The sequence below is a fragment of the Schistocerca piceifrons genome, chromosome 1 (genome assembly GCF_021461385.2).
Source record: "Schistocerca piceifrons isolate TAMUIC-IGC-003096 chromosome 1, iqSchPice1.1, whole genome shotgun sequence".
Taxonomy (NCBI): Eukaryota; Metazoa; Arthropoda; class Insecta; order Orthoptera; family Acrididae; genus Schistocerca; species Schistocerca piceifrons.
The window spans coordinates 271,422,245-271,449,578 of NC_060138.1; positions in this window are offsets into that span (position 1 = coordinate 271,422,245).

Here is a 27,334-nt window from a genome sequence, read left to right on the forward strand (position 1 = left end):
GAGGGCAGTACAAATCCTTGGATAACAGAAAAGATATTGAATTTAATTGATGAAAGGAGAAAATATAAAAATACAGTAAATGAAGCAACAAAAACGTCCCAAAAATGAGATCGACAGGAAGTGCAAAATGGCTAAGTAGGGATGGCTAGAGGACAAATGTAAGAATGTATAGGCATTTATCACTAGGGGTAAGATAGATATTCCCTACAGGAAAATTAAAGAGACCATTGGAGAAAAGAGAATCACTTGTATGAACATGAAGAGCTCAGATGGAAACCAAGTTCTAAGCAAAGAAGAAAAAGCAAAAGGGTGGAAGGAGTATATAGAGCGTCTATACAAGGGCGATGTACTTGAGGGCTGTAGTATTGAAATGGAAGAGGACGTAGCTGAAGATGAAATGGGAGATATGATACTGCGTGAAGAATTTGGCAGAGCACTGAAAGACCTAAGTCGAACAAGATCCCGGGAGTTGACAACATTTCATTGTACTTACTGATTACCATGGGAGAGCCAGCCCTCACAGAACTCTACCAAATGGTGAGCAAGATGTATGAGACAGGCAAAATTCTCTCGGAATTCAAGAAGAATATGATAACTCCAATCCCAAAGACAGCAAGTGTTGACAGGTGTGAAAATTACCGAATTATCCGTTTAACAAGCCACGGCTGCAAAATAATAACGCGAATTCTTTACAGACGAGTGGGAAAAGTGGTAGAAGCCAACCTTGGGGAAGATCAGTTTGGATTCTGTAGAAATGTTCGAACACTTGAGGCAATACTGATGCTACGACTTATATTAGAAGATAGATTAAGGAAAGGAAAACCTACGTTTCTTGCGTTTGTGTTAAAGAAAGCTTTTGGCAGTGCTGACTGAAATTCTGGAGATGGCAGGGGTCAAACACAGGGAACGAAAGGCTGTTTGCAAATTGTACAGAAACCAGACTGCAGTTATAAGAGTAAAGGGGGACGAAATGGAAGCAGTGGTTGAGAAGGGAGTGATACAGGATTTTAGCCTGTCCCCGATGTTGCTCAGTCTGCATATTAAGCAAGCAGTAAAGGAAACAAAAGAAAATTTCGGAGTAGGAATTAAAATCCATGGAGAAGAAATAAAAACTGTGAAATTTGCCGATGACACTGTAATTCTGTCAGAGACAGCAAAGGACCTGCAAGAGCAGTTGAACAGAATGGACAGTGTCTTGAAAGGAGGATATAAGATGAACATCAACAAAAGCAAAACGAGGGTAACGGAATGTAGTCCAATTAAATCAGGCAATGGTGAGGGAATTAGATTATGAAATGAGACACTTAAAGTGGTAGATGAGTTTTGCTATTTGAGGAGCAAAATAGCTGATGATGATCGAAGTAGAGATGACATAAAATGTAGACTGGCAATGGCACGGAATCGTTTTCAAAGAAGAGACGTTTGTTAACATCGAATATAGATTTAAGTGTCAGAAAGTGTTTTCTTAAAGTATTTGTATGGAGTGTATGGAGTGTATTTGTATGGAAGTGAAACAGGGACGATAAATAGTTTGGACAAAAAGAGAATAGAAGCTTTCGAAATGTGGTGCTACAGAAGAATGCTGAAGATTAAATGGGTAGATGACGTAAGTAATGAGGAGGTTCTCAATAGAATTGGGAAAAGAGGAATTTGTGACACAACTAGACTAGAAGAAGGGATCGATTGGTAGAATACGTTCTGTAGCATCAAGGGATCGTCAATTAGGTATTGGAGGGAAGCGCCGAGGGTAAAAATCGCAGAGAGAGACCAAGGCACGAATGCGCTAAGCAGATTCAGAAAGATGTAGGTTGCAGTAGTTACTCAGAGATGAAGAAGCTTGCACAGGATAGGGCAGCTTGGAGAGCTGCTTCAAACCAGTCTCTGAACTGAAGACCACAACAAAAATTGTTAATACAACACTTTCAGAGGAGCCTTACTACAGATTGAACTTGCGACAGCGCAGTATAGGTTCCTTGGGAGCTAGGGGATAAAAATCACTCCCAGACGGAATATAACCATCGGGCAGTTGCTTCAGTAAGAGGTTTGCAATCAGATCCTAGAGCAGTGGGGTGCTAAGAGAAAGGTGGTATAGCAGGCGGAGGCATTTCAGCACCAGAACAGAGGAATAACTCAGCCCTGAAGGAAGAAAATCCCATGTGGCAAAGCAGTAACATCAAAATGAACTTACGGCAGCATCAGGAAGCAGCACTCCAGATTACACAAGATACGTATCTATTTGGTGGAGAATATCTGCAATAAGATGTGGTGTACTGAACATTGTTTTTCTTGTGTTAATCATCGGTATACATACCAAACTTCACCTCAGATGACCAACAAGTGTCACCGTGCGAACTATGCAACGAAACATCATCGATTTGGGCATTTGGAGCCGAAAGCCAATCATGTACCCTTGATGATTCCATTACACAAACCTTAACGCCTCACCTGGGCCAGTCAACGGCGACATTGTACTGTTGACTGGAAGCATGTTGCCTGGCCGGCGAGTTCAAATGGTTCAGATGGCTCTGTGGTCATCAGTCCCCTAGAACTTAGAACTACTTAAACCTAACTAAGGACATCACACACATCCATGCCCGAGGCAGGATTCGAACCTGCAACCGTAGCGGTCACGCTGATCCAGACTGACGCGCCTAGAACCGCACGGCCACAGCGGCCGGTCTGGCCGGCGAGTCACGTTTCAGATTGTATCGAGCAGATGGACGTGTGCAGGTATGAAGACAACCTCATGAATCCATGTACACTGAGAGGCAGCAGGGGACTGCTCAAGCTGGTGGAGGCTCTGCAATAGTCTGGGGCGTGTGCGGTTGGAGTGATATGAGACCCCTGGTACGTCTAGATACGGCTCTGACAGATGACACGTACGTAAGCAATCTGTCTGATCACCTGCATCCATTCATGTCCACTGTGCATACCGACGACTTGGGCAATTCCAACAGGACAATGCGACACCCCACGCGTCCACTATTGCTACAGAGTGGCTCCAGGAACAATCTTATGAGTTTAAACACTTCTTCTGGCCACCAAATTCCCCAGACGTGAACATTACTGAGCATAACTGCGAAGCCTTGCAACGTACTTTTCAGAAGAAGTCACCACTCTCTCGTACCCCTACGGATCTGTGGACAGCCCTGCTGGATTCGTGGTGTCAGTTCCCCCCAGCACTACTTCAGACATTAGTCGAGTCCATGACACGTCGTGTTGCTGCACTTCTGCGTGCTCGCGGGAGCCCTAAACGATATTTGTCAGAGGTACCAGATTCTTTGGCTGTTCAGTGTAGTTACTTGATGATGTGGTAGTTTATAGTTCCACGTTTGGAGAGCGCCTTCAGTGTTTTAAGCAGATGTTACTCCGTCTTCATGCTATAGGGCTCACTGTTAATCCGCCCAAAAGACGTGAGTCTAGGAATTCCCTTGCTAGGATATTTGGCGTCAGCAGATAGTGGTAGTATCGATCAAAAAAGAACAAAGGGCTTACATAAGATCGCCCCCGACTATGACCAAGAAGTGAGTAGTTTTATTAGCGTGGCCAAATTTTTCTTAAGGAAATTTGTATCCTATTCCGCTCAGTTGAACCACATACATAAGAAGGACGACGAGATCAGGAGGGAAGATTCTCCATTGACAGTGTTCTATGCCATTAACGTCGGTTCTTGCTATGTCTGATATCAATCCCTGATTTTCAAAAAACTTTTATTGTGCAGGCAGGTGCTTCTAAAACGGGCGTGTGTACTGTGCTGCTTCAGTAGGATAAAGGCGAGTGGCATTGTAGCTTATGCGTCCAGAGCGCTCTCTCCAGCCGGATTAAAATATTCCACGTATTAGTGAGAGATGCTGGCTGTGATGAATTCCCTGGAGACTTTCTACTTTTATCTTGACCGTCGGCAACGAGGCTTTTAGATGCGTCCTGGCCTGGCCCATGAAAACTGGAGGTCAGAGGGCAGTCCGCATATCGGCTTTTCATCTCACTATCAAACGCATATAGGACGCCGATGATTTGCTAGCTGATGTTTCAAGTCTGACGTTTGATGACGATAAGGAGAATGATTAGGACAGATGCCACATGGAGTGTTCCAGCTGGGTAATGAGGGTCGTCTCGGACGTTTCTGAGCTGTTTAGTAATTTGAGGGAGAAGCAGAGCCGGACGACTCCTAGAACGAGATTAAACAGCAGCTTGTTGGCGGTAAACGGGTGCTGGATTACAGTCTGAAGAAAGACATCGTTTGCCACCAAACGAGGAGCTATAAACGCTTCAAGATTCTCTTACCTCATGAGCTAATTCAGACTATTTTCAATTGCTTTCAAAACTCTGTAGTAAGTGGTCATTTGGGAGTCCCTCAAACCATTTCGAAAATTAGAGAGGACGTAACTGACCTACCTTGTGAAAAGGATGTCTGGAAATTAGTGGGTGAATGCCATGGTTTTATAAGAGAGCGGAGCCTAACCCTAACATTCGGAAAGGGTTCTTACAATCAACAAGCGAGAAGCTGTTCATCGATTACATTGGTCCGTTACCTAGGATGTGGTACTGATAGCGTTATGCCTTCGTTGTGGTGGATATCTTCCGCATTTCGTGTGATTTGCTCCAGGGAATGGGGTCACGGTGATTTAACTATTCGATATCTATTCGACATATTTGCTATCTTCTGTTCTCTGAGGTTACTGGTTAACGATAACGCCCCAGTGTTTATGTTGTGGCAGATTAGAAGTTTTTGGTTTGAGATTGCTACGTATCATTCTACCATCATACGCTATTACCCCTCGTCTTCGCTTGCAGAAAGGGTTAATCGCATCTCGTCCGCTCTCATTCTGTTTCATCACCATTCCTCTCATCGTGAGTCCAGTAAGGCTACTACAGCTTCCTTGATGCTGAACTATCCGCTTAACTCCTAATTGGCTAATCTGTCGTCGATTAATGATCTTCTTACGGATAACGTAACCGCAGAGTTCATTAAGGAAAATTGGAAGTGTGCCTGTAGGATCATAGAGTCTACTCACCAGAAACACATATGCCGCTTCAGCAAAGGGGGTCACCCGATTGAGGTTGAGCCAGGAGATAACGTTCTCGTTCATAGTTTTGCTTGTGTAGCGTGGTAAGAAGGCTATTTGTAACAAATTATTACCGCCTTTTAAGGGTCCCTGTGAAGTTTTACATCCAGTCAATCTGTTGGTCCAGAATATATGGATTGGGGAAGACCTCTAGAAACTACGTATCTCAGGTCAAGGAAGGGCGAAGGTGTTAACTTCCGTCTTGCTGAGAGAAAAAGGAGGGGCGTTATTCAGTTTTCTGTGGGGGAGGACAGCGGTGTGGGTCGAGTGTGATACCTCGATGCTTTCCGTCTTTTGCTGGACATCTCGAGCAGCTGGGAGGAGTGGCTCTGGGTCACAAGGGCTGAAGACGGACACCTGCGAGCATCAGATGCTTCCTTCTTCCGGACGGCGCCGGTTGTTAATTATAAACCGGTTGGTGGGTGGGGAAAAATAGAGCCGTAGGACGGCTCTTGCGCCGCTGAATCGTTTGGGCTGTGCTGTGAGCGCCCGGCGTGACCTGTTCGAGTCTGTCCTGGGGAGCTGTTAGTGTGTTCTGCTGGTATTGTGTTTTCTTACCCTTTAGATTTTTTGATGGCTGGTTCTTTCAAGTGAGAGCGGGTGAGAGCATACATTTGGTTGTTGGCTGGTTGATTGGTTCGTCGGTTGGAGCGAAAGGAAACAAACTGCAAGGTCGTCAGTCCCTCACGTTGGTTGTGTGACGCCCGTTAGAGGTACAGCCTCACTCTCTAAGCATGCTTTAACTCTGATTGTTATCTTGAACATTATCGCAGGCTGGCGTTTGCTTGTTCGGTTCCTTAATCTAAAGTGAATCCATCGTGTTAAGCACCTATTGTGGCCTACCTGCCCTCTTTGTGTGAATTATTTTGTTTCCTCAGCCACTCCTGACTGGTCTGGCTATTGGTTGCCTGTTCCGTCGTAATGGCTTGGACTTATGCGGAAGTGTACTGTAAGGTTACGCTAGGCAACACGAGAGAGGCTCTCAGATTTTTTAAATGTCTTTTAATGAATTAAAAACTAGAAACCCGCCTCGATTGCGGAAAAAGCACCTAGTGTTAACCTAGGTTTCGACGTAGATAACTACACCTTCTTCAGAACAATAAAACCCACAAGTGCCTAAGAAGACCTTTGCCAATGATTAAAAGAACACCAAAGCTATACATTTATAAACGAAGGTATGGTGTTCTTTTAATCATTGACAAAGGTCGTCTTAGGCACTTGTGGGTTTTATTGTTCTGAAGAAGGTGTAGTTATTTACGTCGAAACCTAGGTTAACACTAGGTGCTTTTTTCGCAATCGAGGCGGGTTTCTAGTTTTTAATATATTAACCAACGATTGCTGACGCGCTTCGATGTTGAAGGTTCTTCTTTTAATGAAGCTGGTTACTAGTCTTTAACACTGCAAATTTGATTATCTTTTGTGGATTTGAAAGTAGTTATTTCTGATTAACGTCTTAAGTATCTGGCCTTGCAAGGTTAAATTTTATCTGGGAAATTCCTCATCAATATGAGGAATAGTGTCATCTTGAAGCCTCAATTTGGGATAGAATGTGCTGGCCTCACTCTGGCCGTAATTTTCGAATTTTGCCAGCGGTGTGCTAGATACATGCGAGAGCTAGCTGATGGCTCTGTGTATACAGCGTCATCTTACGCCGTGTTAATACCGGTTCCAGTGGACCAATCAGTTCGCATAGGGAGCCCCTTGCGCCGTGCATGTTGTTCAAGTTGAACATTGTCATTATTTTTGTTCTGGGAAAAACTCCACTAACTATTTAAAATCTAATGTTGTGAATAAAGTTTGACATTTATTGTTTTGGGACAGAGTCACTAGCTGAAACTTCCTGGCAGATTAAAACTGTGTGCTGGAGCGGGACTCGAACTCGGGCCTTTGTCTTCCGCGGGCAAGTGCTCTACCGACTGAGCGACCCAAGCACGATTTCGACCCTTTCTCACAGCTTCAATTCTACCAGTACCTCGTCTCCTACCTTCCGAATTTCCCAGAAGCTCTTCTGCGAAACTTGCAGAACTTGCACTTCTGGAAGAAAGAATATTGCAGACACATGGCTCAGCCACAGCCTTGAGGATGAATCAAGAATGAGATTTTCACTCTGGAGCGGAGTGTGCTCTTACATAAAACTTCCTGGCCGATTAAAACTGAAGAACCGGACCGTGACTCGAACTCGGGACCTTTGCCTTGTCGGGCAAGTTTCATACCAGCGCACACTCCGCTGCAGAGTGAAAAATCTCATTCTAGAGGCACTAACTAGTTACTGTGTAGATAACCCTTGGCTGTTTAAAAGCGCTAACTGTCTGAGTACCTGGTTATTAATTATTTTCAGATTCGATACTTTTAGTCGAAATTTCATTGTCTAGGATATATATATATATATATATATATATATATATATATATATATATATATATATATATATATATATATATATATATAGCTGGAAAGGTTGCTTGTCAACTGTAATCTGATTTAAAATATAATCAATGGGTTGAGCATATGTCTATGAATGCTGCTGCCCTTGCATGTTTCTCTGGTCATGCCTTTCACTCCACAGTCACTTGCGCTGCATCTTGGCTCGTTTCAACTCAAAGAGATAAATCAGTATACATACTCATACAAATCGTATTCAAGGGCCAACGTATCCTCTTCTCTCAATACAAGGAATTACGTTGACGTTATAATACTTCTTTGTAATTGCGTGATCACTACTGTTACAGTTTGCAACGTCGCAGTTACTATGTGCTCGTCCTACAGAAATTACGGTCTTCTTCTTCTGCAGTCCAGTCCATATGCCTTCCCTGTTGAAACGGATGCTGTTCTTCCTCTGGAAAAGATGAGTGGAATTAGTAGTATTATATGAATCTAACGGGTGCAACAAATGTTCTCAGTATCTGGTTAACGAAGTGACTGATTGAAAGGTAGTCTGTGAGTGGTAACTTCGATATATTGGGATTTGTTTGATACAAAAAACACTGCCAAATCCCTGAGAATCTTAAATTATTGTTTCAACACTCATACGCAACCGCAGTCAATCGACCTTGCCATATTATGGTAACTAACCGAACCCGTTACCAAAAGAATAAGCAAACGGGTTGTCCGTGACAGAATTTTCGCTCAAACATTGCACAATTCGACTACTAATGTTCAGTTTCCGGTCACGGCTTGTGTAACATTCCACGTGTATTTTGGTTATTCAAAAGTCACAGCTTGCATATTAAAATCGAAATTTCACGTATTCGTTTTCTCACACATTCGCATCAACTTTGCGGCATTCCGCACTCGAGTTGTCATCATTATTCTGCAGAGTTATATCTATTCAGAGCTCCTTATTTCTTCATCTAAACGTGGTGATGACTGAATTCTAAGCTGATCTTTAGACATCACAAGGCATTTCTTACGCCACAAAATACTCGCGAATATTCTGACGTTTGATTGGATGATACGTATCTTAGCCAATTCGATGTCAGAATTAAACTGTGCAATCCTGCATCTTTTACATTTTATCAATCACAGCTAATAGCGTTCATGAGAAATTTTCAGTATGAACAAATTTAGAAACTCAACGAATACCAAAATAGCTCCGTCCTTAAATAACAGGATTATTCCTTGTCTTCGCAACCCCATAAAGTAGTTAGTTGTACAATATCCCCCTGAAAGTAAAATGAACTTTCTCTGTACAACCACAGTTCTCACTCTAACGTGTGTTTGGTTAGTTGACAAAACAATATACATTTAATATCCTAATTTTCATTTGCACCAACATTCACATTAATAAACAAATTAACAATAAGTAATGAGATACGAAACAATCAAAATAACTTCAGTATTATTTTCAAAACATGTTTTAACTACTTGCCGGCCGGGGTGGCCGAGCGGTTCTAGGTACTTCATTCTGGAACCGCACGACCGCTACGGTCGCAGGTTAGAATCGTGCCTCGGGCATGGATGTGTGCGATGTCCTTAGGTTAGTTAGGTTTAAGTAGTTGCAGGGGACTGATGACCTCCGCTGTTACGTCCCATAGTGCTCAGAGCCATTTGAACCATTTAACTACTCGATAATTTGATAGTTCGTACAAACCTAACACCTTTCAACGGCAGTCATAATACATGCAGCTAGCTACTGAATGATAGGGCATCTGTCGTGACTCATTGTCGGAAGCTATATGACCGGTACCGTCTCTTACTTAGGCGCGTATGAAGCGGTACACTTCAAGTTGCATCAAATTCACTCATAGTACATTCATCGGGAAAATCTTGAAAAATCTTGTCTCTGTACCAAACAATCCAACAACCGTCACTGTAGAAGAACTCGTGAACTGTCCACCTTAGTTTGGTTCAAATGGCTATGAGCACTATGGGACTCAACTTCTGAGGTCATCAGTCCCCTAGAACTTAGAACTACTTAAACCCAACTAACCCAAGGACATCACACACATCCATGCCCGAGGCAGGACTCGAACCTGCGACCGCAGCGCACCTTAGTTTGTTTCAAGGTCAAATGTTTCGCATGAAATTTTTCTCCCGTCTTCTAGGAATACGCTGAATTTAATGCTCTTAGGAAACCAAGGAAATGGCAAATTTGTCGTAATGTACAATCGAACTGAAGCTATAATTCGAGTCGTCCGTTATTTCTGCAGATGAGACACTTACTTTGATAAGGGGTCTATTTTTATCACATTCATGATATTCATGTACTGTTTATAAGTGTCACCCGTTTAGAAACGATAGATCTTCAGACAGGTGCGCCAAACAGTTCTTCAGCTCTCTGTTGCAAGTTTCAGCACCTATTTTAGTGCCTGCGACGCATACTGTAAGGTAATTACATTGACCGAAAAAAAGAATTCGCAACACCAATAAGGTATGTGCGACATAGACGAAACTTGGTAGAGTTTTCCTATATCTGGTAGACGATGTCTATTCGAAATTAGCGCGAGTCACAGAAGAGTAGCGCTAGAAGCACCATTAGAGGATGCAAATCAGGTTTGCGTTAAATACACGCTGTATCGGTCAAGTGCGTTGGTTAGCTTTGAGATTCGACGTGGTGAATTAATGTTGGTCGAGAATGCCCATATGGCGACAAAGACGGCATTATCAGCACCTCACCGAGCTTGTATGAGATCGTGTAACAGGGCTACGAGAAGCAGGAAGTTTCTTCTGCGATACTGCAGAAAGACTTGGCAGCCACTGTCCATTTTTGCTGGCAATAGTGATCACGGGAATTTAGGGCCGCAGCACTACCGGGCTCTGGGCGGCCACGTGTCACTAACGAGAGGAAAGACGATCGTGTTCGTTGCATGTTTCCGGCGCGCCGTACTGCATCTGCAGCTGCAATTTGAGTAGCAGTTGCCTTATTTCAAGGATAGCTCCGAGCTAGACCCCTGTACCGTGGATCCCAGTGACCTAAACCTCCGGCAATTGTGACTTCAGAGTTGTCAATCGAGAGCTCATCGGAGGGCAGGGTGCAGGTCTTTTGTGTTTTCTCATGAAAGATAGTGATGGCAGGGTCTTGGTTAGGGGGGGACCAGTTGAGGGCCTACAGCCAATCTGTCTGTATGCTAGAGAAACTGGAGCGACATCTGGATTTATGTTCTTGGGTGCAATTTCGTATGACAGTAGGAGCACTCCTGTCATTGTCCCATGTACCCTGATTGCAAATTTGCGCGTCAGTTTGGTGATTCGATCTGTTGTTCTGCCATGCATAAACAGCTTTCCAAAGGGTGGTTTCCAAGAGGGTAACGGTCGTCCGCATACTGCTGTTATAGCCCAACATGCTCTGCAGAGCGTCGACACGTTGGCTTGGCCTGCTGCACAGCAAGTGCTGTCTCGAAACTAGCACATGAGTGACATCATTGGATGCCAACTCCAGCGTCCTCCAAAAAACAGCATTAATCGTCCCTGTTTCTCATTACCGTAGCCACGCCCCCAACTACAACATATTATTGTTATCCTGTTAGGAAGCACCGTTTATACCTTATATTAATAATTTACATTAAAACAGCTAGGAAATGAATTGTCCTGTTTAGGGAAAATCAGCGCAAGTGTAGCAAGGCAATCAGTGTAGAACTTTTTTCAATTTTTGTGAAACACTCTGCTCAAATCTACCCACTAGCTCATGAATGCCGATGAAGTCTTATGTACCCGCCAGTCACGAATTCCCAGAGTGAAGTATGTCGTCTCCTAAAGCAAGCTAAAGCTATTATATTAGGAATGGAAATAATTAATCAAGATAAAATTGTATCTCCAAAATCAGAAACAAATTAGTTCGCACAACGAATGTTCTGCCAGCTAGACGGGGGCCGGCAACTCCCTCTATGACGACGATTGTTCTCGCATATAATTGGTATAGTTCCGCGAGACAAACTTCGCATGTATTTATTAACAATCGATACTTCAAGGGTATATTATTTCCTCACTAAGAAACCCAGCATTGCCCAATTATTTATTTACAGCTGTGCCTGAGACTTCATACACGTTAAATTTATTTTTGACTAATAATGCTTCTTTGTATACAACGCTTGAAATAGTTCGATTGGAGGCATGAATGAAGAGCTTCTGTGCTTCTCTAACACGGGAGAGCTGGCCGTGCAGAAAACAACTGATACCAAGTTCATACCTGCAACATACAGAGCGTGGCCTTGGGTTTAGTGTTTGGTCATGACATAACATGAGCTCACCAGGAACCCTACACGTTAAAAGCAATCTGGTAAACCGTTAGTAATAAATGGGACTCAGGATTTTAAATCCCGCTCAATTGTACCACTTCCAATCAAACTTTTCGCTTCTATGATGTTACGTTGTAGAAAATCAACAGAGTGAAGTAATTCTTAGCCTCTGTAAGTAAACGGTTCTGCAGAGCGAGATAACTCTTGACGCTGTCGCTCAGACTTACGTCTCGTCGCACTTTGGAAGATGTTTCCAAAGAGCGAGCTAAAGCCTGATGATCTCGAGCGACACCAAGTATTGCCTAACGACCTTCATTGGACTTTTGGGACTGCACAGACCTCACTCTTTTAGCTGTTCGTGTATATTCATAAGGACTTGCCCGTTTTCTAGGCATTTTTATTCTTAAACGGAACGAAATCAAAACGTAATTATTAGGCACCCTAATCGTAAATCAAATTTAATAATTCCGTTGTTCCTATCGAGAGGAGCAAAGCAGTGTTGTGTAGCTTTTAATACACAGTAAGTGGATATTTCCTACCCAGGGGAATTCAGGGCCTGTGTGTATTCGTAGCGATAAAATTGTGGCGCTTAATTCTGTTACTGACGGAAACATCTGGAAATACTTCTGTCAATTAAAAATCTATCAGTGCCATCTATTGGTTCTTTGGTGTTCAACGATTCTATCAGCGCCACCGATTGGTTTTTTTGTGTACTACTCCATGACGATTAAACATCCGAACAACTAAGCTGAGCAGTCGGCTGTAGATGGATATTTAAATAACGATATCTTTTCTTTCGTAATCTTGTTTTGATCTGAAAATACTTCTGTCAGTTAAAAATCTAACAGCCATCTATTGGTTCTTTAGTGTTCAACGAATCTATCAGCGCCACCGATGGGTTTTTTGTGTACTACTCCATGACGATTAAACATCCGAACAACTAAGCTGAGCAGTCGTTTTTAGATGGATATTTAAATAACGATATCTCTTTCTTTCGTAATCATGTTTTGATGAAGTAATCCCCTACGTTGCCCAAAGCTACGCTCAATGTACCTGTCAAAATATTTTGACAACAGGACTAGTAGTTTAGGAGATTTGTATGTTCAACCGACACACAACACAGTTATCGATAAAATATTAAATCATGCCTTTTTATTTTATTAATGAGCCTATTTTGATGAAATAAAACCTATAAGTTGCCGCAAGCTACACTCGAGGTTTCTGTGATAAACCTCTGAAAATTCGACTAATAGTTTTGAGATTAGTGTCCAAACAGGAACGACGTCTTTTGTTATAAATCATGATATCTTGTTTCACATGTCCCGAATTTGATTGATTAAAGTCTATATGTTGCCCCCAAGCTATGTTGAAATGTCCTGTGAAAACATCACGAAATTCGGCTACTACTTTTGAGGCTTAGCATGTTGAAACTCATAAACAGATAGACACGACGGTTTTCAATAAAACTGTACATCATGCTAACTCTTTTTTCGTAATCCGATTATCATGAAATGAAGTTTATAAGCTCCCTCAAGCTACACTCAAATTACCTGTGAAATTCATGTAGTGCTTTTTGAGATTGTGTGTTCAGACACTCAAAGAGAAAGAAACGATGGGTTTATTGTTTTGTTATTAGTGCAAATATTTTAATATCGATTTCCATTAATACAAAACACAAAATGCTTGTCTTTTAATACTTAAAACTATATTTTCAAATTAATGATTTTGTTGTGCTTTTAAGTGACATTAATGTAACAGGTTGCCTTTTTATGTAAGTGAAGTACAGTGTGTATTAGGACAAAGATGATATATTTGTCACGGTAAATGATAACAGCCAAACAGATGCAGGATAAAGATTTATTAAAATCCTTGACCACGGTTTCGATATATCTGAATACACCTTCGTCAGAAGTAAAATACACTAAAATCACACCCTGCAGTGGAGATACATAAAACAGTCGCGCCAAAGTCGTCGTCACTAGTTAAAACATCATCTCCATTCATACAACATAATTATGGACAGATGGTCGATGCGAACACAGCATAACATCAGTGCTTCACCTGTGAACTGTTTTCAGGATATTGAATGAGATGTCCATGTATTTCGAAACATTCTTTGAAACCTAGACAGGTATATATTTCAAGATTTTAAACATGGCTGAAACAGCAACTGTTGAAATTCTTCATGGTAAATGATAACAGCCAAACAGTTGCAGGATAAAGATTTATAAAATCCTTGACCACGGTTTCGGTATATCGAAATATACCTTCATCGGAAGTAAAAACACTAAAATCACATCCTGCAGTGAAGATACATAAAACAATCGTGCCGTGGTCAAGGATTAATAAATCTTTATCCTGCAACTGTCTAGCTGCTATTTACCGTGAAGAATTTCAACAGTTTCTGTTTCAGCCATGTTTAAAATCTTGATATATTTGTCACTTGGTAAGAGAGCGAGAGATATGGAAGTGCTTCAAAGAAAAATCGAAAAGAAGACGAAAGAAACAGTGTTTTGAGACGAGCTCCAGACGGTGATGCGTGGAGAGGAAGATAGGGGTGCTGTAATGGAAAGAAGTTAAACGAAGCGTTTCTTGACAAACTGGAGACGTAACGAACAGTTTTGTAAGAGACTGGGTAATGGACTCGTGGTGGAACGTACTGTCGAGCTTGTAACTGAACATAAAGTATAGGGAGTATCCAGAGATTTCGGAGGCGCTTCAAGAAGAGGAGAAGACCCCCTTTTTTTCTTTTCGTGCAGATTTAACGTCAAGCAGAAGAAAAAAGAATGAACTCAGCAATCCTTTACGGCGGACCGCAGTCGCGGCGTGACTTAAGAAATGAGCAGCTAACTTGGCTCTAAATTAAGTATAGCAGGAGAGGTGAATTAAGTATGTTTTATGAAAATTGAGTTACTGAACTTTTTTGGCATTGTGGGAGGTGAATTGGGAGTATGGGGTACATGACAAATTTACGAAGTTTTTATCAGAATCTGTAAATCGTGGGGAATTTCGTTGAAAACAAATTATTTAGAGCCGATTACGTGACTGGTACCCGTCTGAAGTACTTTTTTAAAAAATGTGCCCTACTTTATCAATTTTGCGGGAGCATTATTCCTACAAACAGGTTGTGCTTCACCTACGTAGCCCATTTGAGTCACTTTCTGAAGTTAAATTTCTCTCGAGAAATCTGAGGTGCCACCATATTAGAGTAAAATAATTTTAGTGAATTTATAACGGGTGCAGATGCCACCTCGTCACCATCGGGGTCTGGTAGCATCGAAGCCGCTCGTGATAACGTCAGCCAGCTTCCTCTACAAGCAACTATCGACAGTCTCAGATAGGAGAGTCGCCGTTTTACATATCTGAAATCGTCGCATTCGACGCCAGCTTCAGTACGTCAATCATTTTGTAATTTAATAAATGCTGAGCAGTCTTGAATCTTACGAAATAAAATTATAAAAGTAAACTACGAAAATTATAGGAAATGAACTCGGTTATCAGTATTCAACATATCTACAACACTGATTTCTTTTGCACGTATTTGACACACAGCGTCCGTGTATATAAAATTACGTAGTTCCGTCAGGCTGCTTGTGAAAAATCTGAAAGACTAATGACACGTTAAGAGTTATACCATGGTATCAGAGAATTAGCATAGTAACACTGATATTTCGTAGTTGTCAAACATGAAGACATTGTTCAGTAATTACCACAATGTACGTCATTTACTCGAGTCATTATTTATTATTGTACTTCATGATTCTGTATTTTTATCTTCTTGGACGATGTGAGTGGGTATATGTGAGCACATATGCATGTCACTAGATAGAAATGATACAGGGCAGTGACAGAGGGTTTTTGCTAGCAGTGCATACTGTTATCGATGTGAAAGGCGTACGGAGAGTAATAAAGAGTTTTGTGTTTGTGTCACATCAGTAGTAAAGAGCACTTCTTAGCGAATCAGTAGCGTACTGCGAAGCGGTAGAACAGCGTTGGCGGTTGTTTCGTGTTTATCTAACTCGAAGATACCAACTGGAGAGGAAGTTCATACTAACGTGTAATTCGAGTCCTCCCTCGGACATGGGTGTGTGTGTGTTTGTCCTTAGGATACTTTAGGTTAAGTAGTGTGTAAGCTTAGGTACTGATGACCTTAGCAGTTAAGTCCCATAAGATTTCATACACTTTTGAACATTTTAAAGGTGTAATTCGCACCCTGTTACGTCCATGCTGCTTTAGCTTTTAACGCGAGTTTATAGTAACTGCAATTCTGAAAAATAAATCCTCCCAGATGAATCGATGGAAGAGAGATTCTCTTTGCTTATATGTCTCGAATACACAATTTCAATGAAGCTATGTTTAAGGGGGGTAGGATGTCAAATGGACCGACTTGGAGCAGGACAGGCGCCACAGGACATTTTAATTTCCACTGTCTATAATTTTACAAATAAATTCATAAAACTTTAACAGCATGACCAGGAAGGATTCAGGATTCATACTCATAGCAGTGGAAGCTCAAAAACGTAACAAAACACATTTTTTTACGTGTGAAATATCATTTTTTCACTTACTACTTTCTACATTTGTTGTTATAGGTACACTTTTCTTCCTAAGTAAGAGAGAATCTTCGATGACTTTTGCACAACATACAAACCATAGTTACAGGTGTATGAAACTCTAGAAGTTATTTAAATTATGAAAAAAATGAATGAACTGTTACATTTTAGACTTCATGCTTAGAAAAAATTCAAGTTTTACAGTTAATTATCTCCATTTTTTCCACAGTTTTTTAATGGATTTGGAAAATTCTAGAGTGTCATACACCTGTAACTACTGTTTGTATGCTATGAGAAATTCATTGAAGAATCTCTCTTACTTAGGAAGAAAAGTGTACCTATAGCAACAAATGTAGCCAGTAATAAGTGAAAAAATGATGACATTTCACATGTAAGCCCGCATCTCGTGGTCGTGCGGTAGCGTTCTCGCTTCCCACGCCCGGGTTCCCGGGTTCGATTCCCGGCGGGGTCAGGGATTTTCTCTGCCTCGTGATGGCTGGGTGTTGTGTGATGTCCTTAGGTTAGTTAGGTTTAAGTAGTTCTGAGTTCTAGGGGACTGATGACCATAGATGTTAAGTCCCATAGTGCTCAGAGCCATTTGAACTATTTTTCACATGTAAACAAAGGTATTTTGCTACGTTTTTGAACTTCCACTGCGATGGGTGTGAGTCCTCAATCTTTCCTGGTCATGGTGACAAAGTTTTATGAACTTATTTGTAAAAGTATAGACAGCAGAAATTAAAATGTCCTGTGGTGACTCTCCTGCTCCAAGTCGGCCCGTTTGACGTTCTACCCCACTTAACCACACTCGTACTGAGTCTACTCTTGCAGCTACACACCCCTACTGAGTCTAGTCATGCAACTCAGTTTTCTTACTGGCATTCACTTATTCCAGTTAAGTTCAACTGTATCAACTTTACGCTTTTTTCCTTCCTTATAGCCATCGTCACTTGAGGGTGAAGAATGCAACTACAAAGATAGGTAGATAAATATATCATTAGAACGAAAAGAAGCAAATGTTAACCTTTATATTTTCATGCCAGACTAGGGCAATGAAATTACGTTTGCAGTGTTTCCTGGAAAAGTTACACATTGTCGCTTTGAAGACGATTTAAAAAAGTTATTTTGTGAAATTACTTTGTAATCTCTTCGGTGCTTTTCAATGCAAAATGTGTGCATGGATTTCAGTCCTCTGTCGGTTTTGTAGGTCGTTTTTTCATCAAGGAAACTAAATGAAAAATAAACAGCAGATGATCGCCTGTGTATTATGAAACAGGTGACTAATGTCACTGAATATATTATTTAACCTACAACATGACTCGAAAGTTTTGATACTACGATGATATATGCGTATATAAATGGTGTAGACACACTGATGGAAAAAAAATTCAACACCAAAAAATAATTCATGTAGAGTAATGAAATTTCGGGAGTACATTTGTCTAGGTAACACATTTAAGTGATTAATATTACAAGCTCAAAGGTTAATGTAAGCGCTGAGATAAGCGACTGAAAGTGTGAAATGCTGGTACATTAATAATCGGTGTAACCACCGGAGTGTTGAATGCAAGCACGCTAACACGCATGCATTGTTTTGTAGGTGTTAGATGTCTTTCTCTTTGTATGTCTGAACACACAATGTCCAAACGTACTGCATGAATCTAAATGTGGTTGCCAAAAGCAATTTGAGTTTAGCTTGAGGGAGCTTGTAAACTTCATTTCATGATAATTGGATCACGAAAAAAGTTAGCATGATGTACAGTTTTATTGAAAACTGTTGTGTCTATGTGTTTGAGTTTGAACACGCTAAGCCTCAAAAGTAGCAGCCGAATTTCGTGATGTTTTCACAGGACATTTTAGCATAGCTTGGGGGCAACATATAGGCTTTAATCAATCAAATGCGGGACATGTGAAACAAGATATAATTTATAACAAAAGACGTCGTTCCTGTTTGAAGACTCTAATCTCAAAACTATTAGTCGAATTTTCAGAGGTTTATCACAGAAACCTTGAGTGTAGCTTGCAGCAACTTATAGGTTTTATTTCATCAAAATAGGGTCATCAATAAAATAAAAAAAGCATGACTTAATATTTTATCGACAACTGTATTGTGTGTCGGTTGAACAGGCTTTTCTCCAAAACTACTAGTCCTATTGTCATAGTGTTTAGACAGGTAACTTGAGAGTAGGTTTGGGCTACGTATAGGATTTACTTCATCAAAACAAGGTTACGAAATAAAAAGATATCGTTATTTAAATATCCATCTAAAAACGACTGCTCAGCTTAGATGCTAGGATGTTTAATCATCTTGGAGTAGTGCACAAAAGAACCAAAAGATGGCGCTGATAGGTTCGTTGAACACCAAAGACTCAATAGATGCCACTGTTAGATTTTTAACTGACAGAATTATTTCCAGACGTTTCCGTCAGTGACAGAATTAAGCGCCACAATCTTATCGTTAGGAATACAGACAGGCCCTGAATTCATCTGGCTAGGAAATATCCACTTACTGTGTATTAAAAGCTACACGACACTGCTTTGCTCCTCTCGATAGGAAAAACGGGTTTATTAAGTTTGATTTGTGATTAGGGTGCGTAATCATTACGTTTTGATTTCGTTTCGTTTAAGAATAAAAATGTCAGGAAAACGGTCGAGTCTTTATGAATACACAAGAACAGCTAAAAGGCAGAGTACTGTGCAGTCCCAAAAATCCAATGAAGGTCGTTAAGCGAGACTTGCTGTGGGTCATCATGAGGCTTTAACTGGCTGTTTGGAAACATCTTCCAAAGCGCGACGTGACGTAACTCTGATCGAGAGCGTCATGAGTTATCTCGCTCTGCAGAACCCTTCACTTACAGAGGCTAAGAATTACTTCTTTCTGTTGCTGTTATCCAACGTAGCATCATAGAAGTGAAAAGTTTGATTGGAGCTGGCACAGTTGAGCGAGGTTTAAAATTCTGAGTCCCGCTTATAACTAACATTTTACCAGGTACTGGCAGAAGTAAAGCTGTGACTACGGGGCGTGAGTCGTGCTTGGGTAGCTCAGTTGGTAGAGCACTTGCCCGCGAAAGGCAAAGGTTCGAGTCTCGGTCCGGCACACGATTTTAATCTGCCAGGAAGTTTCAGTTTACCAGATTGCTTTTAATATCTACAGTTCCTCGTGAGCTCATGTTATGCCATGACCAAACACAAAACGCAAGGCCAGGCTCTGTATGTTGCATGCAGGGAACTTGGTGTCAGTTGTTTTCTGTGCGGCAAGCTCTCCCCTGTTAGTGAAGCAAAGAAGCTCGTCATTCATGCCTCCAATCGAACTGCTTCAACCGTTGTATACAAAGAAGCATTATTAGTCTCAGGCACAGCTGTAAATGAATACCCGGGCAATGCTGGGTTTCTCAGCTAGTGAGGAAATAATATACCCTTCAAATATCGGTTGTTAATAAATACGTTGAAGCTTGTCTTGCGCATCTATACCAATTACATTTGAAAACAATCTTCGTCATAGAGAGAACCAGTTTATTTGTTTCTGATTTTGGAAATAGAATTTGATCTCGATTAATTATTCCCACTTCTAATATAATAGCTTTAGCTTGCTTTAGGAGACGACATACTTTACTCTGGAAATTCGTGACTGGCGGGTGAGCAAGTCTTCATCGGCACTCCTGAGCTAGTGGATACTTTTGAGTACAGTGCTTCACAAAATTGGAGAAATGTTCTATACCGATTACCTTGCTACACTGGCACTGATTTTCCCTATACAGGACAATCCATTTCCTATCTGTTTTAATGTAAGCAATTAGTGTAAGATATAAACTGTGCTTCCTAAAAGGATAACAATTATGTTTTGTAGGTGAGCTGTGATTACAGTAATGCGAAGCAGTCTTATCGCGGTATGTTTATTCCATGTTGGGAAAGCGGTGGCGACCTGGCTTTTACTGGTTCCCGCTGATATAGTTGCACGTTTTGTGTACGAAGTGTTGGGTGTATACTTTGTACGACAGGGTACAGTAGTGAAGGTACGGATATTGGTCGGTTGCGCTCGGGCAGTACGAAGAAAATCGCGCCCTGGAGAACTTTGTGCCGAGTAAGTGGATTGAGGACGGAAAAGACCCCATTGGTTTAATAACAAGATTCATAAATTGCTGAGGAAGCAGAGACTGTTGAACTCTCAGTTCGAAAAAGAACGCGCAGGCAACGGCAGGCAAAATTTATTAGAAATTCGAGCGTCTGTAAAAAGACTGATACGCGAAACTTCCACCGTCATACCATGGCAGAAGGTCTTGCCGAGAACCCAAGAAAATTGATAAGCAGCTTGAAGGCTCTATCCAGTTACTTGAGCAGCCTTGTGTGGAAAGCCGAATTTTTAAATTTTGCGTTTTTAGAAATCATTTACATAGGAGAATCGTACAAACATACCGTAGTTTGACCGTCGTACGGACTCCTGTATGGAGGACACTGTAGGAGGCATCCCTGGCGAAGGGAAGCAATTGTAAGACTTGAAATAAACGGGCCGGGAATTTCATTTCGGTCTAAAAGAGAATACCTTACTGCATTGGCCCCATATTTAGCTTGTATTTATCGTTCTCGCCCGCGTAAAATCTCGTGTGACTGCTGTATATAACAAGGGTAAAGGGAGAGACTAGCTAAATCACAGATCCATATCCTTAACATCGGTTCGCTGCAGAATTCTTGAGTTTATTCTGAGTTACAATACGTGGAATTTCCTTGGGAGGGAAGAGATTCTGTCCGCAAATCAGCTTGTAATGTCTCTTGCAGCAGTCTCTCCGCGATATTTTCAGAAATTTTATAAATTATATAACTCAGTACATTACTCGAAATATCTCTTCTTATCTTACCGATTGCTAAACTTTAATATACGATGATTATCAATGCAAAGTAGTTTCAAGCCCTATTATTCCTTGGAGCATGCATTTACTCCATGGAATAGCTTCTCTGCTATCTATGTTTTCTCTTATGAAAAGAATGATTGAGATCTTGCCGATTAGCCGTGAAAGAACGAAGATGTATATGTATGTATTGTTGAGCTAGTCGCCATCTTGATGAGATTCTGTATGAGAAAGAATTTAATACATGAACTAAACTAAAGTAAGTGTGTACGCGTATTATTCAACTGATTATTATTGACAGTGTCTGCTTACTACGCTGTGTTGCACGGGATCAGTGGGGAACGTCTGATTTACACTGGACGAACCTGCCGTTTTGTACGCTTAAGATATCCAGTTTATTACTTTCAATAAATGGGCTAACACGGTCTTACCAGCAGATTTCCGGTCTTCTCCATGTGATCACCGAAAGTTGATAATTATTACAAATGTTTTCAGGAGATCGACTGACAATTTTCGTTGCACCGAGACTTCGAAATTGCTTCACTGCCTTACGGAATTTAAGTTAAGCCCAATTTAAACAGGATAGAACAGTATTGAACTGTGTGAATGTGATAAGCCTGCTTTGCGAATGAAAATTCCCTTAATATACGCATGTTTTTTTAATATCCTGATCAGTGAAGCTAAATCAGGCTGAAGTGAGAGAGATTTTTTAACTTCAGATCCCACACAAAAAAGTATTAAAAGCTCCGATCTGGAAAGCATCACTCGTGCAACTTCTCAGCTTGCTCTTTTCTCACATGATACTCTGCGAAACATGAATGAAGGGCAATAGGTAGGTTCCACATTCTAAATTTCCGAAAAGCGTTAAGTCGCTGTCCCACTGCCGATTGTTCACGAGGGTACGACAATATGGAATAGATTACCAGATATGTGAGGAGTTCGGAGATTTTTTAAGTAACAGAACCCAGTCCTTGTCCTCAACGGTGAGTATTTCTCTGAGGCAAGGGTGTCTTCAGAAGTGTCCTGGGGAGCGTGATAGGATAGCTCATGGGGGTGTTTGCTGATGATACTGTTGTGTACGGTAAAGTGACGCCGTTGAGTACCGCAGGATACGATATGACCCGGGTGCTCTGAAGAGTGGCAACTTGCTCTAATTGTAGGAAAGTATCAGTTGATGCGTATGAGTAATGAAAACAACCCTATAATATTCTAATACACAATTATTAGTGCACTTTCTGACACAGTCACATCGATAAAGTATCTGGGCGTACGAGTTCAAAGTGATATGAAATAGAACGAGAACGTAACGGTGGCAGCAGGGAAAGTAAATGGCCGACTTCGGTTTACTGGGAGAATTTTAGGAAAATGTGATTCATCCGTAAAGGGGACTGCATATAGAACACTAGTGGGATTCATTTTTGAGTACTGCTCGAATGTTTGAGATACCCACCAAGCCTGATTAAAGGAAGACATCGAAGGAATTCAGAAGCGGGCTGATAAATTTGTTACCGGCAGGTTTCATCAACACGCGAGTTTTACCGAGATGCTTCTTGAACTCAAGTGGGAATCCCTGGAAGGAAGACGACGTTCTATTCGTGCAACACTGGGAAAATTTAGAGAACCGGCATTTGACAAAAAGGTGTTCAAAATGCGTGTGAATTGCTAAGGGACCAAACAGCTGAGGTCATCGGTCCGTAGACTTACACACTACTTGAACTATATTAAACCACCTTCAGGTAAGAACAACACGTATCCGCATGCTCGAGGGATTACTCGAACCTCCGGTGGGAGGGGCCGAGGAATCCGTGATATGGCCCCTGAAACCACGCAGCTACTACGCGCGGCTGGCATTTGAAGCCGACTGCAGACCGATTCTGCAGTTGCCAACATAGATTTCGCCTAAAGACCACAAAGATGAAAGGAGAGAAATTAGGGCTTGTACGGGGACGTAGAGGCTGTCGTTTCTCCCTCGGTCCATTTGGGAGTGCAACAGGAAAGGAAGTGATTAGTAATGGCACAATGTATACCCGCCCGGTTAGCCGAGCGGTCTAACGCACGACTTTCCGGAGAGGGAAGGAGCGCCTGGTCCCCGGTACGAATCCGGTCCGGCACGAATCGAAGTCTGGTGAGTTGGCCAGTGTGTGGATGGTTTTTAGGCGATTTTTCATCTGATTCGGTGAATGCAGGCTGGTTCCTCCACGTACGGATACTCTACCACGCAAACATAGGGGTTACACTCGTCTGTTGTGAGATGTTCCGTAGGGAGGGGGGTGGTCCACCGGGGGCCGAACCGCACAATAACCCTGGGTTCGGTGTGGGGCGGCGGAGAGGTGAAGTGGACTGCGGTAGTCGTCGTTGGGTTGTGGACCACTTCGAATGTGGCGGGGACGGAGCCTTTCCGTCGTTGGAAAGGTCCCCAGTTCACATACAACATACAATGGCACAAAGTACCTACCACCACGCACCATGCAGTGGCTTGCGGAGTATATGTGTAGATGTAGATGTAGATGTAGAAATCTCGACCCATTGGATTATATAGGTTTCGGGATCCCCAAGCACAAGTACAATACAGAAACAGTTCTTCAAGTCCACGAAACCGAAACTAACTTAACACCATCGCAACATAAATAAACGTAATGTAATGCACATGAATAGACGAAAATCTCGATGTCGTTTTAGCACACGATCGGCGATCAGTCACTGGCAAGAGCCACAACCGTCACGTATTTGGAAGTATATACCCGAAGCTATTTAATGTGGAACAACTACAACATTAGACTAGCTCTGTACAAGTTATAGAGAACTATTGGAATAGTAGTAAAGAAGTATTACCTGTAGACGGAGGAAGTTCCTTACAAATCCTCTGTGGTCACTATATCCTGTGCTCTCAGATCTCACTAAACCTGGAACAGCGCTGCTAATTCCTAGCCCTAATCATGACCTAGTCATCTGCTTACATAGCAGCATCTAACAATATTCACAGAATTACGTTGTGTCTCAAAGGATATAGTTTGGAATATACTAAACATATCTGTCGATGAAACTTCCTGGCAGATTAAAACTGTGTGCCGGACCGAGACTCGAACTCGGGACCTTTGCCTTTCGCGGGCAAGTGCTCTACCAACAGAGCTACCCAAGCACGACTCACGCCCCGTCCTCACAACTTTACTACTGGCAAAAGTAAAGCTGTGAGGACGGCGCGTGAGTCGTGCATGTGTAGCTCAGTTGGTAGAGCACTTGCCCGCGAAAGGCAAAGGTCCCAATTTCTAGTTTCGGTCCGGCACACACTTTTAATCTGTCAGGAAGTTTCATATCAGCGCACACTCCGCTGCAGAGTGAAAATCTCACTCTGGATTATTTTCGATGATCACTCTTATAGGAAATAACGATTAGGTGAAAAATTGTTTTAATTCCTTACACATATATCATGCTTATAATTTGAGGTGTAAAATAATTCAATGAATGTTCACAGAGGCCTGACAGTGTTTGAGTGATACTGGGACAGAAAAGCACAATAAATGTGTCTTCAGAATTCATCGCGTGAACAAGCTGCTGCAGTAATTAAATTACTATCGATAAATAAATATAATTTATACTACTAATTAACCTCATGTCGTCCAGTGGCATAAAACAACAATGTCCTCAGTTCCATAGAAGAAAAGTAATACACTCTGAAAGTACGGCATGAAAATTCTATCTGTTGACGAGTAGGTCCTCTTAAAATCAATGCCGCTTTTGGGTATCCATAAATTTCCAAACGAGCGACACTTGTGTCGAAACAAGAATAGCAAAGAACCGTCGTAATGGCCACAGAAGGGCCAACTGGGCCGAACCGACCACCGTGACATCCCCAACCAATGAAGTCATCTAGATGCGGTACGATGGCTCTCGGTCCATCCCGCCCCATCCACCCTGCTGACTACACAGCTGCGGAGGCGGACACACATACACAGAACAGGTTCAGATTACAGTAACTCTTATAATCATATACATAGTGTTGTTATCTAGGCCGGCCGGAGTGGCCGAGAGGTTCTAAGCGCTACAGTCTGGAACAGCGCGACCGCTAAGGTCGCAGGTTCGAATCCTGCCTTGGGCATGGATGTGTGTGAAGTCCTTAGGTTGGTTAGGTTTAAGTAGTTCTAAGTTCTACGGGACTGATGACCTCATAATTTAAGTCCCATAGTGCTCAGAGCCATTTTTGTTATCTTGGCCTCGTTTTAAAGAGGAAACAGTGACGTTTGTCCGCTAGAACTTCCAAACATACGGAGGCGACTCTTTGCGAGCTGGGTACATGCTTAATGAAACCGCTATTTTCCACTTCGCTAATTCGACAGCTATCCAAAAGCGGTAAAATAGCGGACACTAATTATCTGACGCGGTTCTATCTACAGTGTAGTGAGAATAATGGAGCTTAGGAACATTGCTGCACGCATGCATATTTTTATTTTCTCCTGATAGCTAACTTCTTTTTGTGGTTGGATACCGACAGTTATTTCTCGTATGCAGACGGCATACAGAGGTTTCGTAGAAATATTGTAGAGCTGTAGCGATCTCTAACAAGGTCTGACAGCTGCAGTAGTAAGAAGCATTGTTTTATTGAGGAACAAAATCTTTCGTTTTCGAACACTGAGTGAAGAGTGCGCCTGTTCCGCTGTGTAATCTAGGGATATACGAGCGCCTTCGACAGGAGGTAACGTGATAAACACATCTTAGGAAAAAGTGGAGTGGTATTAATGAAGGTGAAGCTTAATAGATTTAATGGTGCCTGACATTCATATTCAGAATCTAAACTACGGAATAATGATCACTTTCCTGATTTCATTGTTCAGGCAACTGTTGTTACGCCTCATGTTTCCTCCTACATATAGCTCGTGAAGAAATTACCCTTTAAAGAGGGAGACAGCAGACAGTAACGGTATTCTAACGCACCGCGGTAAGCTTTCTTCAAATATTTTCTAAATAATTCCGAGACGGCCGAAGTTGGGGCCATGCGCAGTCTACTTACAGGTAGGTAAGAAACAAGCATTTCTGTCTCAATACGTAATGTGAAAAATTTTGCTACTATTTTTAACGTTCTGCTGTCGACCGATGTCATTTTATTTTTGTTTTCCACGTATTCTCAAACATTTGATCTTTGCTATTTTTAACAGGACCACGTCAGCACTCATCATTTCTTTCCATTCTCAAAAGTACATGAATTCATCTGTGGAGATTGTATCGTTCGTATCGTTCTTAGACAAGGAGGCATACCATAAAAATTTCGTTTAGTGCATCTTTAGTATAGGGCTCTTGCAGGTAATGTGATTAGACCTTCAGAAAACAAATTTCCCTAACTTTCTACAAAATTGGGGAATTTCTCTGCTAGTCTGCTAAGCGCACCACCAAGTTCCAGATTTCCAGTTTTAATTCCAGCAATAGAAACGTAGTTTATGTTCCACATACTGGCGGTGTCCTCTCTCAGTAAATTAAATTCTGTTGCAGCTCTCGTGTTTACACTTAGTTTATCAGTGGAAGCTTACTGTTACCTTTTCGTGTATATTCAGAATAGTAGATCTGCTTTGATGTGTCTCCTGTAGTTACGTTATATGGATATACGCGCTCGGGAAGATTAAAGGGATTAGCTTTTAGTGAATAAAGGTAGTTTCATTTTATATGTAAGCTCAAAGGACCAAAGCCACACGGTGCGCGGTACAAAGTTATTTGTTGCATATTTCATAAAATAACCCCATTTTACTCAAACAGAATCAGCAACAACAAGAAAGCGACTCGTTTTATTTAAGAATTTTGCTGAAATGCTAGTGCTGCACTATTTTAGAAACGTGTTTGAGGAAGATCGCTGACGTGTAGAAATCGTTGGTTTGTTTGGGGTAATTACAGGGTGTCCAGAAAAGTGCTCCCTGATTTCAAAATTAAATATCTCGAAAACAAAGATCGATAGAGGAATGCAGTAAACGCTATGTTTATTGTGAAAGCTATAAGAAGTTTATACAGCAGTTTGAAATAATAGTTACAAAAGCTGCTAACAGATGGCGCTATACGCTGTACAGCTCATATCAGCATACATACGTGAAATAATAGTATGAAAACAATCTTTGCAAACGATCACATCACAATGTTTTCAAAATGTTCACCATTGGCACTACAGAGGTGACGCAAAGGAAGAATGAAATTCGCCATCACATTTCGTAGTGTCTCAA